Raw genomic sequence first — 12,277 nt, forward strand, 5'->3', positions numbered from 1 at the left:
CAGCCACAAAACCTACAAAAGCCAACCTTTTTATCCACCAGGTGTTTTGATAGAAAACTTAATTAAAAATTAAAAGTTACTTTTTAACGTGGATCATTTTGTTTTCATTCAATAAATACATTTTCATTAACAGATGGATATGTCTATGCATCTTCAGTTATGCTGATAATAACAAAATAAAAATAGTGTTTGTCGTAACACATCTTGTGACGGTTAATAATATTTCATGACCCCTGGAAAAAAAAATAGGGATATATGACATTTTTTTATACACACAAACCATGTTGTATTTTGGTATTAAATTCCAAAATAAAATGTACTTAATTGTTCCATAATTGGGAAAAGAAAAAATAGGAACATGTATTGCTTTCATAAAGACCTGAATATGCCCTTTGTTTTTGTTTTTTTATAGAAAAACAAAGAAAAGCCTGCTTGAAAAAATGAAACGGCATAATTTCCAACTAAATGACATAATACTAGTAATGGAAATCTATCAGATAGATAGATAGATAGATAGATAGATAGATAGATAGATAGATAGATAGATAGATAGATAGATAGATAGATAGATAGATACTGAAATGTGAATATGTCACTTTTAAGTCCAAAGTGACATAAAAGTGACTATCTATCTATCTCTGCTAAAACTAACCTCTGTTTTCTGTTTTTCAAATATTTCTTCTTTCTGAATCACTTCATTTTCGAGTGGTTAAAGAGCGACGGGTTACAGAAGCTCTGTTTCAGGCCGTGCTTTAGATTGTTATTTTGAAGGCTGCCACAAGATGGTGTACATCAGTAATAAAGAAAAATAGCATACAGTAAGTACAGGAGTTCACCTCAGTAACATTTTTTGAAAGATGTTCACACATTTATTTTTTGTATATATTTGCTGTTAGTGTCTGGAATAATTATCTTGATTTTATTTATTTATTTTTTATTCTTTTTGGATGGGTTGAGGAACGGCAACATAACAGATCTGTGACCAACAATGAAATTCCACCTAATTTGAAACAAATGTGTTACGATTATTACTATAAAAACAATCCAAATTTCTCTTTTAATGGGGTACATGTACTTTCTTGCTCATTTATATGGATTTACCTATTGAGGGATTTTTTTTCCCTCGTGTTTTCACTGAAAACAGGAAGCTATATGGCGAGCCAGTGAACCAGCAGGAGGGTGTGTAACTACCCATGACAGAGAGCAGAGATACTTGGCCGACCCTAAATGAGCAGAAACTGGCAAAACAGGGACAGTTTATTTTAGCCATAATGATCCTATCCATAATGCACACTGCTGCAGTTCCCCTTGAGTACCAGAGTTTGTTGTAGCGTAATGAGGGAATAAACTGTACGTGTCAGAACCGTGAGGATTATTAATCAATAACATTGCTTCAGAATGCAGAGAAAGGAAAATCGCACGCTGTATTAGAGGAAAATCTAAGAAAATAAAGGAACGGTTTAGCAGTAAAGGTCCCTCTACTTTCCTTATGATGAAAACTTAAAACAATAAAGAAATGCCTCATGTCATATTGACTTATTTGTATTATGAATAATTAAGGCAGTATTTGATTAATGCAACATATTTGCACTTAAAAGCCTATATCTCTTTTAGATTTGAATATCTTCTGTTAAATACAGTTCCATCTTCTCCTTTCTACACATCTAAAACTGTAACAAAACATAATTTGATCTCCCGCTCAGGCTTGCTGCAACATATCGTCTTTGGGCTTTAAGAAATTGTGTTGTCAAAAGTTGAATGACAATACAATTCCACTGACACTCCATGCAGACGCTCTTAATTATTATCTTATCATTTAAGCTAGTAAAACTTCAACCACTTGGGAGTAAGGAACAAAATAGGCATAACAGGGAAAGTAGCGTCGGGTTTCCATTATGATGTAAACCCTACATCACAATTTACACACAATATGCAAAACTCGTGCAAATCACAAGCAATCGGACCTGGTATTTCGCACATATGTTTTGTTTCCCGGTGTTTAGTCTCACATTTGCAGAGACGTCAACAAACACGGCGAGAAAAGAAAAAGCATGACGCTAGTTTTTTAAGTACGAAGAATTTACTTCAGATATCCTTATGTATAAATCTGTTTGTATTAATATACAATTGAAATTTGGCAGCATATGTATGAGAGGAGAGCATCAAATACCATCATTTTTTCCTTTTAAACTGTAAGCATTTTTTTATTATTATTTGTGACATTATTGGAATCTCTTAATGCTAAATTGGACGGGGTGACGGTTCTTAGAATCGAGTTGTACATAAATATGTAGAGGTTATCCATATATCCAGGGGTGAAAGTAGGTGGGAACCGTCGGGTACTGCGTACCCCTAAAAGATTTAGCGGGGGTACGCAGTACCTGCAAGAGGGGGGAGCGGCTGTCTGATGTAAAGAATCAGTGGGTTCACTGTGCAGCCACTAATCAGCCGTGACTGATTAGTTTTTCAAGAACAATCTAAGACACGACTTAATCAGTTAATAAATAGCTTTTTTCCCATTTCATAGCTGTTCGTCCTTTTCTAGAGCAGCGGTGCAACACGTCGATCTCGGCGGTAGGTGACAAACCACCTCTGTGTTCAGGGAGGCTTAATAATGATCAGAAAATAAATATCAAGCCTGACAACCTGATAACTTAACGGACTGAATGTTATGGCTTGCGCAGGTGGTTGCCACGGCAACGGGTGTGCTTAAATGACAGAGAGAGACAGAGAATTAAAAGGTGCGAGTGGCTTAGAGTTGATCACCTGTTCAGGTTATTTTCCCTTTGTGTACCTTTGCTGTGGCGCATCACAGCCACCACAGTTTCTGAGCATTCAATAAACGACAAATTTGGACTAATTACCTCGTTCATTTACAACAAACATCAAACACGTTAAATATGTTTGGCTTATACCGCGATAATTATGTGAAATTAAATTAATTGTCTAATATTTAAAAAAAACAACTAGTTTGGGCATTTCGCTCGAGATAGGCACCAGCACCCTTCCTGACCCAATTAGGGACAAGGGTGAATAGAAAATGGATGGATGGATAGTTTGGGCATCTCGCTTTGAGCTCAGAGTCTGAGAGGCTTTTCCTGTATCAAACTACTTTTTTTTTTTGCCTCTTATTTAGTGGAAATATTGATGTTGATGAGATTTTCTCCAAAATGATAACTTTTTGCAGCCTTTATAGCTCCACTGTTGAAAATGAGGCTCTATATTCACAAATGACATTGAAATAAAATCCAGTCCAACATCTGGTTTGAGGTGATTCCTCTGGATCCTGTTGGAGGAAAAATATCCCAACTTCAGAAGATGTGCTTTAACTTAACAGAGTTCTGTGGTTCCTCCTGTCAGTATGAGAGTCAGGATGAGCAGGCGCCATGTTAGGAAGAGAAGTGGAAGCTTCAGGATCTACAGAACAAACGGGTCATGATACTGGGCTACTGATTCTGTCTGGACACAGGACCAATAGAACCAGTTTAAAAGATAAAATGAATGGTTATATGCCAGATATGGAAAACTGGGATGCACTCCATGCCATGATGTTCAGGATTTAGGTCTCATGGCATCTAAGGTGTCGACATTGCAGCCAGTGGGCTGAAGGAACTACAGCTCTACAGAAACTCCAAAGCACACAAGGAAGCAATTGTGTGTGTATATATATATATATGACTCTTTTGTCATAGAACCCCCAAGAATTTAAAACTGCTTTCACCCCTGCATATATCCATAATGTCATTATCGATAAAGATTAGTCTTTCAAATAGTAATCAAAAATGTGGATTGAAGCCAGTGTGGCGTACAGCGTTCTTAATGCAGCAAAACAACAAGTGTTGTCAGGGTATTGTTACTCTCCTTGTTTGGCCAGAATTTGAGAGTCTCTTCACAAATGGCACAGCTGCCAGCAGTAGCTGCAGACTGCAGTCAGGAATATAAAATACCTCAAACCATTTGCAGAACAGCAGAGACTAAATAAATCAAGACGTAATTAAAACAAAAGACTGATTCTTTTAATCGTTCTTTGGTGACGGCGCTTCCTTTAAGTGATTCGAAAGATAAATCACAGATCAGACTGCAGAGTGTCGGTTCATGTAAATATCCGCTTGGGTGATAAATGTAGTTTATTAAACAAATAGGTTTTATGAATCCTCTAAATGAGTAGATGAAACAAAGCTTCTTTTTTTTTTTTTTTACAGAGATTCTTTACAGTGAAATGGATTTCAGAATCTATTTGTAATGAAAGAAATGCTCTGACGTTTATCATATATCAGCAAGTTCTGCCCTCGTTGTGCACAACCAGACATTTAGAAATAAACACATATTGACACAGCCGGCCGAGTTGAATTGCTGCTCTCTTTGCCATGTCGGTAATTAATCTTTACTTTTAGAAAATCGGCTTTCTTTTCATTCCTTCGCTTTGTAATTCATGCATATAGAAGGAAAGCCCAGAAACGGTGAAACATTTGTCATCTAAGTGATTTGTTTTGAGTTCTAGAGGGCCTCTGGATCCAAAAGAGCAGAGGGAGGGGTGTTTTGATGAGTAAGTATGAAATATCATTTTAAATGCAAATATGACCTTTAGTTTGATGGGAAGTTTTGGAACTGAATTTTTTTTTTTTTTTTTTTGTGCCCTTTGAATAAATTGTGTGTGTCAGCTCACTATTACTCTGCGTTTGGTCGCCTGATAATACAAATGTTTTTCTTTGCCCGCCCCCCATCCTCTAATCTCTGTTGTCTGAATGATAAACACTGAGATGAAAACAGCAGATGGTCTAGGTTCAAGCTGTTGTTCCCTGATATAATGTTCAATTCAAGTTAAAAGGAATCCTTTCTGGGCCATAAAGAGTATTTTGTGTGCAAAATGATTTGCATTGACCAACGTTAATGTGTACTACCGATCATGAATGTTTGACCTCTAAATGTCCAGCCTGCAGAATGTTTTACAAACGACTGCAAAGGTGAACTCGGTGGCTTTCGGATAATAATAATAATAAAATAATAATAATAATAATAAAACAATTGTCAAGAGTGAGTACAGAAAAAGTCAGAATATTTTCCATTCAGCCCATCATGGCCTGGTCTACCTAACTTCAGAGGTAAATCATTTTGCTGATTCACGCATTGACCACTGTTGAAGTTACATCTCTAGTCCTAAATCAATGACTGTGATTATTTAATGACAGAAAAATAAACATATGGGGGTGCTGTGGTGGCACGGGGGGTAGAGCACAACCCACGTAAGGAGGTTTTAGTCCTCGACACGGCCGTCACGGGTTTGATTCCTGGCCTGACGACCTTTGCCTCATGTCTTCCTCCCTCTCTCATTACCAACTTTCCTGTCTCATTTTCTCACATAAAGGCCAGTAGAGCCAACAAAACTTTAACAAAGACATACTCACAGTTTCAGGATACATTCAAATTACTTATTATAATTTCTACTCTGTTCTCTGAAAGCATCAAAAGATTCACAGAAAATCCTTAGAAAAATTGAGTTAAAAGACTTGGGCAAAAACACTGTTACTATCGCTGCAAAATGTTTCCATCATATACAAATCTATGATGTTCCCTAAGCACCTAAGAAGTTTTTGCCATCTATGTGAAAAACAAAAAACTAAATTTCCATTTTTGACTGGATGAGATTGTTGAAGTAGTATATTCCTTTAGATGTTGGGTGATCAAGCATCACCACAGCATGTTATACTATCCAAATGGAAGGATGTTAACTCCTGGACCGCTATCCCCAAAAGTCAGAGGCGGTGTTAGTACTGGTTAAAAAAACAAAAGTGTATCTGTGCGTTATTAGTGTGTGGATATTTATCTGTTATTCAGGGGATCTGTAATTTCACCAGGAAGAAAAAAACAGACTGTAGTACTTTTTTTATAAGTCATGACACTCATCTGACTGCTTTGCTGTGGTCCTAAAGCACATTATATACGTCCTCGCTAAGTTAACCGGGTCTGCAGTCCTCAGGATCGGCACTTTCTCCACTTCAAACTTATAAAGTGCATACAATGATTACCAAACGCCTAAACCGAGAAGTCAGTAGTTTATGCATCCTTAGAACATATTTTTTTCGAATAATGTTGTATTTTCATACTTTACACAAAATATAACATACCAAATAAATACTCATGTAAGTGCAATTGAGCTTTTCTACTTTAGACTTGTTTGTGTATTGGTTAGATACGCCAGATTCCAAATCTGCCATCCTGATAAAAAAAAAAATAATAATTCAGCTTTCCTGTTAGGAACAGGAACAATTTTAAATGACTTTATAGCCATTACTCGCCCTGGACATTGGCATTCTTGCTTGTAAATTTCCTCTGAAGACTATCAGAGGAAATTTACAAGCAAACTGTTTGTTGAACCATTGCTTGGAATTTTTTTTGTTGGTGATGCATTTTATCAAACCTGACATGTTTGGTGAGTTCTTTACTTCACGAAAAGCATAACGGAGCTAAAACAGCTGACTCTGAAAGCTCTTTATGCTGTTTAAGCATTCTTTTTATAGAAATGTACCTCACCGTCTCAAAGTACGTTTTACCTTTGAAGTCCTTACTTATTGGTCTGCAGTGACTTGCTTCTTCCCCTGTTTCTGGCTCCATAGATCTTTATTCTGAAGATGCATTTGGTAGTGTGGCTCATTTGAAATCGAAGATCCTCAAGTTGTTTCAGTTCTGTTTTCTGTCCGTCAATACATTGTTATACCTTAATAAAATGTGCTGTCCAAAATCGAAGAGAGGGAAACGATTTGCGTCGGTGCAAATGAGTCTTAAAAATCGGCTCGTTCATTTCGCTGCTCGGTGTCCAGACTCTTTCCTCTTGTAGAGAAGATGCATCTAGCCTCACGAGAAAAGTTACACTCCCTAAACCATTTGAAAGCCATCACCTCCTCCTTCACACCCAATAGACAGGGATATAATGCACAGGCTTGGAGAATTACACAGTTTAACAAAATACCATTCCATAGCCTCGGGGTGTCGAGATTGTCAAAACTTTTAACAGCTCCCTCTCACTGCCATTTGGAGTCTGTGATGTGTGAAATTGCACAGCGCTGCTCTAATTGCGCTGAGCGAAAGCTGTCCACGTCTGGTTTGCGTGGCTCAGCTGTATTTTCAAACTGGATAGCAAAACAAAAATAAACGTACAGCAGAAAACTTTACAACAACTTTTTATTTATACATTGATTTATTTTTTTATTTTTTTTATTATTATTATTTTGCTAATGAGTAGTTGTAAGACGCCGCGCTCTGGTGTGTACGGTGTGTTAAGCAACAGTAAAGACAAGAAGGAGAACCGAGAGATGGGAGCGGCATTCAAAAGAGATGGAAAGACCCGCAAAGCCCGCCGCACGCAACGTTTTTGATTTCAGCTGTTTTCTGTCATCTAACAGAATTGGTTTCGCATGAGGCAGTGCTCAGTTCTTTGCAGATAATCCTCTCTGGCTGCCTCTCTTTCTCCTTCCCTCGTATTCCTACCTTTCTATTCCACCGCTTTTCTCAACCTGATGTTCTTACCTCAAGCAAGTTATCTTGTTTCATACAGATTCATTTTCATATTTTCATTTAACCGTTCCCCTCTCCTTTTTTTAAGGTTCCTTGACAGAAAAAAAAACTTCTTCTTTCTTACCTTTTTTTGTATACTTGTCTATTTTCCTAAAAAAAAAAAAGATCAAGTTAAGGTGAATCATCGGTTAAACCGGATACCAAATGGATGAAGTGTACACGCAGCTTGCCCACATATAATCGTGTCTACTTGAAGCTGCCGTACATGGCGCTCATTAGAAGCTCTCATGCTATTAGAAACCTCCATTTCCAGGGTACAGGCTACACTTACGGTGAGTTTTTGCAGCGCGAAAGAGCAAGAACTATGATTGATGCGTCGCGGTATCTCTCTGTCGTCTTTAATGATGCTTTAACAGGCATTGTTGTAGCTGTGCGGTGTGCTGATACAGATTAAATGGAATCCCCAATGAAGATGGGTGACAGAGAAAATCCGTCAGCGGGAATAGATGGACTTGTGTTTAACAATCAGTCGCCAGCTTCCCTCTGGTGAATGTGATCAGCTTTGAATTTTAATGCTGGAATACCTAGGGAATAAAAAAAAATCAAGCAATTTCTGAGATCGGTGTTCTGTCGTCTTTTGATGTTTTAGAATTTCGTTAAAGGAATAAAAAAGAAGTTTGAATTATTAACACATTGAAATGTGTTTCAAGGTTTCTCGTCATATGAAAGGTGTTCAGATAAATATCAGTGATTCGGAACAAACACACCATTTGTGATCCTTTTTTTTATTAACATCAAATTTAAGCAATGTCTCAAAGAGGCTTGTTTTGATTGATTATGTCAACAAGTGGTCTTGGATTTCAGTCAAGCAATTGGTCAATGACTTGGAATTTATTATGCAAACATAATGTTTATAGAGACTTTGCTCCCTTTGCCATTTTCTAAATGATATATGTTGAAACTAAACATCTCCTCTGAGAGCCTTTTTGTTTTATTTTTTATTTTTTTAACTGTTATTAGACTTTTTTATTTTCGCAATGCCAATTCAACATTTTAGTGCATGGAATTGCCCAATTCCTTTTCTTAAAATTAAATAAAGTCTATGCTGGAAAGGATTGCACGGTGGAGCAGTTGGTAGAGCTGTTGCCTTGCAGCAAGAAGGTTCTGGGTTCGATTCCCGGCCCCGGTACTTCTGCATTGAGTTTGCATGTTCTCCCTGTGCATGGTGGGCTCTCTCCAGGTACTCCGGCTTCCTCCCACAGTCCAAAAACATGACTGTCAGGTTTGTTTCTCTAAATTCTCCCCAGGTGTGTGTGTGTGTGTGCTGTTGACAGGTTGTTTGTCCTGTCTGTCTCTGTGTTGCCCTGCGACTGACTGGCGACCTGTCCAGGATGACCCCGCCTCTCTCCCGTTGACAGCTGGAGATGGGCACCAGCAACCCTCCTGACCCCAATGGGATAAGGGTGTAAGAAAATGGATGGATAGATATGCTGGAAAGCTTTACAGCTCAGTAAAATGCAGCATTATATTAATTAATCCATCTGCCTATCATATGTTCTCCTTTTTGCCCATGCAGAGGGATTCACAACTCTAGGAGTTTGAGGTGGGGAAAGTCTAGAAATTAGTTTTGTGTGGGAATCTGATAATCGTTACTCTCTCAGGTTGATGCCCTCAGGTTAATTATTGCTCTAAATCTCACATAATCCATTTGACTTCATTCTTACTTCTTTTAGACTAACGGTTTTTGATGTCGTACTCGCATCTTGATTTTTGGCGCTGTTACGGCTCATTGTTGTTCTTGAAGTGGCTGATTGTGACGGTGCTTAAGGGTTGTTGCACCACAAAGCATTTAAACCATGCATACACCATATACCGCTTTACACGTTCCCATTCTGCTCTCTCTGTTAGTTTAAACCAACGCTTTCTCTTCTACACAAAAACATCCAAATTGTTTCCCGCACCTCTCAATCCCTCCCGAACAAGAACATTGACAAACAAACAAACACTGTTTCTCTGCCACCTTATCATAATCTCCAAGCAGAAACAATCCTTGAGCCTTTATATTCCGGAAAGTTGCACGTTTTATTTAAATCTTATTCCAGATTGTGAAGAAATACCCTTATAACAACAGGGAACTTACAGAGTAATCCAGATCCATTCATTTAATTTAACCTATCTGTCCCTCAATGAATAAATCCAACGCACACTTGTTTCTTTTCTTACAATTTGAGTTGTTTTTGCAGGTTCATTATTTAAATGCATAGTTCATTGGTGTTTGTGTCTAAAAATAAACAACAATGAGTAAATATGTATCCCTAATAAAGACATATTAGGGATGAAGGGAGAAAACAGACAGAAAAACTCCCAATATTCAGTTGATTAAATAAAATAAATCTACAAATATCTAAATCAAGGGCAAATTAAGGGCTTGTTACCATGTTACACATCAGCACCGGGAAAAACACGGCTTTATGACAAACCCAGGATATTGTTTCATTGTGCAGAATGAATTATTTGTTTCCACACTGCTGCCATGACTCCTGGAAAATGTTTGATCTTCCTCAAATTTGAAAAATCATGTTTTTGTCCTGAAGGTAATCCATAAACTTTTTTTTTTTTTTTTAAATATAAATTTAATTTCCAGAAGGGCAGTAAAATCCAAGTCTCCACTTATGGGAAGGGAGACATCAGCGATCACCAGTGATGGAAGCAAAAAAAAAGTAAATAAATGAATAAAAGTGCAAATATCTCTTCTTCGCCTTCCTCTGAAGCCTCATCAAAAGCAGATGTTTCTGACAAAACATCCTGAGAGCTGCGGTGTTTCCATGCAGGGCTTATCCCTGTTGACAGCTGCACGGTTGCATTTTGTATATTCGTCTCTTGTCTGAGGTTAAGTAACGTTCGGTAAGCCGGTGCAGATACAGCTGAACATCACAGAGTCCAGAACTCTGCTGGGTCTGGAGCCGACAACAGCTTGTTTGCGCAGTAATTCCTCCCTTAACAAGCTTCAGGCACACAAGGTGAGATCATAGCGAGAGCGCAGACATTCCCTCACGTATACGCAGGGACCCCAGCAGATGTGTGGACCCGTCGAGAGCTGGAAGTCTGCTTTGAGTCGGGGCACCACTGAGCTCGGCCAGTGAAAGCAAACATCCCCCTGAGCTGGATGCCGTCCAGCGACGGAACTGCTTTAATCGCCAAATGTGGGCAAGGTTTGCTCAGGGGTCAGTGGTGCTCTAGATCCTGTCAATAAACACGTTGCCCACCTGTTTATATCCCACTCTCTTATCTACACACAGACAGGTCTGACGGCCCGGTTCGATCCGCATTCCTGACAAGCTGCCACTCGTTTCACAGCCGTTCTTACTTTACTTTGTCCCTACGCTCATGTCCATCCGGCTTAAGAAACATGGTCACTTATAATTGACAAAAAAAAACAACATAATCAAATAACTTGAGTAGCTAGAACTGACCTCGCCACATTTACCACGAACAGGTTTTCTCAGTAACACCGAGGCAAACGGAGGCGAAGCAGTGAGCCAGTTAACTCAGTTTAAAATATGGGTAGATTTTCTTTTTGGTTATTTACGAAGCAGTATAATCTTACTCACGTTTTTGCGGCAGTTTTGCCGTCGCTCTTAGCTTTATTTCTGCACTGGATTTATGAAGCAGACTAGATATACAGGAGGGAGTTTTTGAATTTATTCCTGTATTTACTTTTGCAGGGATGTCGAGGTCAAAATCTGACAGCGTATTCCTCAGAACCTTCTTGAATAAAATAATAATGTAGTAGTTTGTTCAAATTAATACAGTGGATTGCTACATTCCTTTAACTGTTTTAATAAAATATTAAATGCTTGGATGGCTGTTAAACATGGCTTAGACTATTATGTCTATTGTGTCATTATTTACAGCCTATAAAAATATGCTGCAAATGTAGTTAGTAGTATAATAATGTCAGGATAAAAAAATAACTGCCTTGTCTTTGATTTTTATTAGAAGTTGCTTTTTATGCTCTTTCTTTCATAGTCTGTGTATGAAATTTTTAAAAAAGCAACACAGTTATTAAACACGCTTTAGATGATTTGTTTAAATATGTAAAAAAACAAGAAGAGTAACATCCCTGATCTATTATTTTTTGTAAAGTCAACAACCAAACAGGCTGCTGTTTTCCTTTGTCCTCCCTTATTTTAAAATTAGCACCAGCTTTTTGCAAACATTATTTTAGCACACAAATACAATTTAGCCAAAGTCTTGGTCTTTGAGAATGATAGTTTGCTTTGTCTTATTTAAATAATATACAGAGCTACAGGTTGTCAAACCGTGTTGGCGCCAAAAGACACTGTTTTCTCGTTAAAGCTAAGTATGAAGACCTGCTTTTGCGTCTATTTTCAGATCTCGAGGCGCCAAAAACTCTTGGCAAACATGTAGCACCTACAACAGCTTTGTGCATTTGACCTTTGAATTTTTAGGGAATTCAAATGTGCGTAATTATGTTTTGAAATGGAGTTGATTTCGAGATGAGACACCAATACAACAGATTTTCCCATTGACCAGGGCAGGTTGATGGCTTTCATCATTTAAACTTAATCGTTTCTCAGCAATTGATTTTAAACCTAAACCATGTTTTAGCCAACCAAACGGCTAAAGCATTCCTTGATCGCTGCTGCCTGAAATTTCATTGGTCCATCCCACGCCTGCAGTCTGTAACAAAACAGCCCTTCATCTTAAGATAAATATGCTGTAATTGAACACAATGAACAAA

At 38.0% G+C, this 12,277-nt stretch overlaps 1 protein-coding gene across 3 annotated transcripts in view; it reads left to right on the forward strand.

The window, feature by feature from the left end:
- Positions 1 to 12,277, forward strand: part of astn1 (astrotactin 1) — a 343,361-nt gene that overhangs the window by 296,790 nt on the left and 34,294 nt on the right. The gene's annotated exons all lie outside the window — the stretch shown is intronic.

Source organism: Poecilia mexicana, unplaced genomic scaffold, assembly GCF_051168715.1.
Source record: "Poecilia mexicana isolate PSO_F unplaced genomic scaffold, ASM5116871v1 scaffold_17, whole genome shotgun sequence".
In the NCBI taxonomy this organism is placed as follows: Eukaryota; Metazoa; Chordata; class Actinopteri; order Cyprinodontiformes; family Poeciliidae; genus Poecilia; species Poecilia mexicana.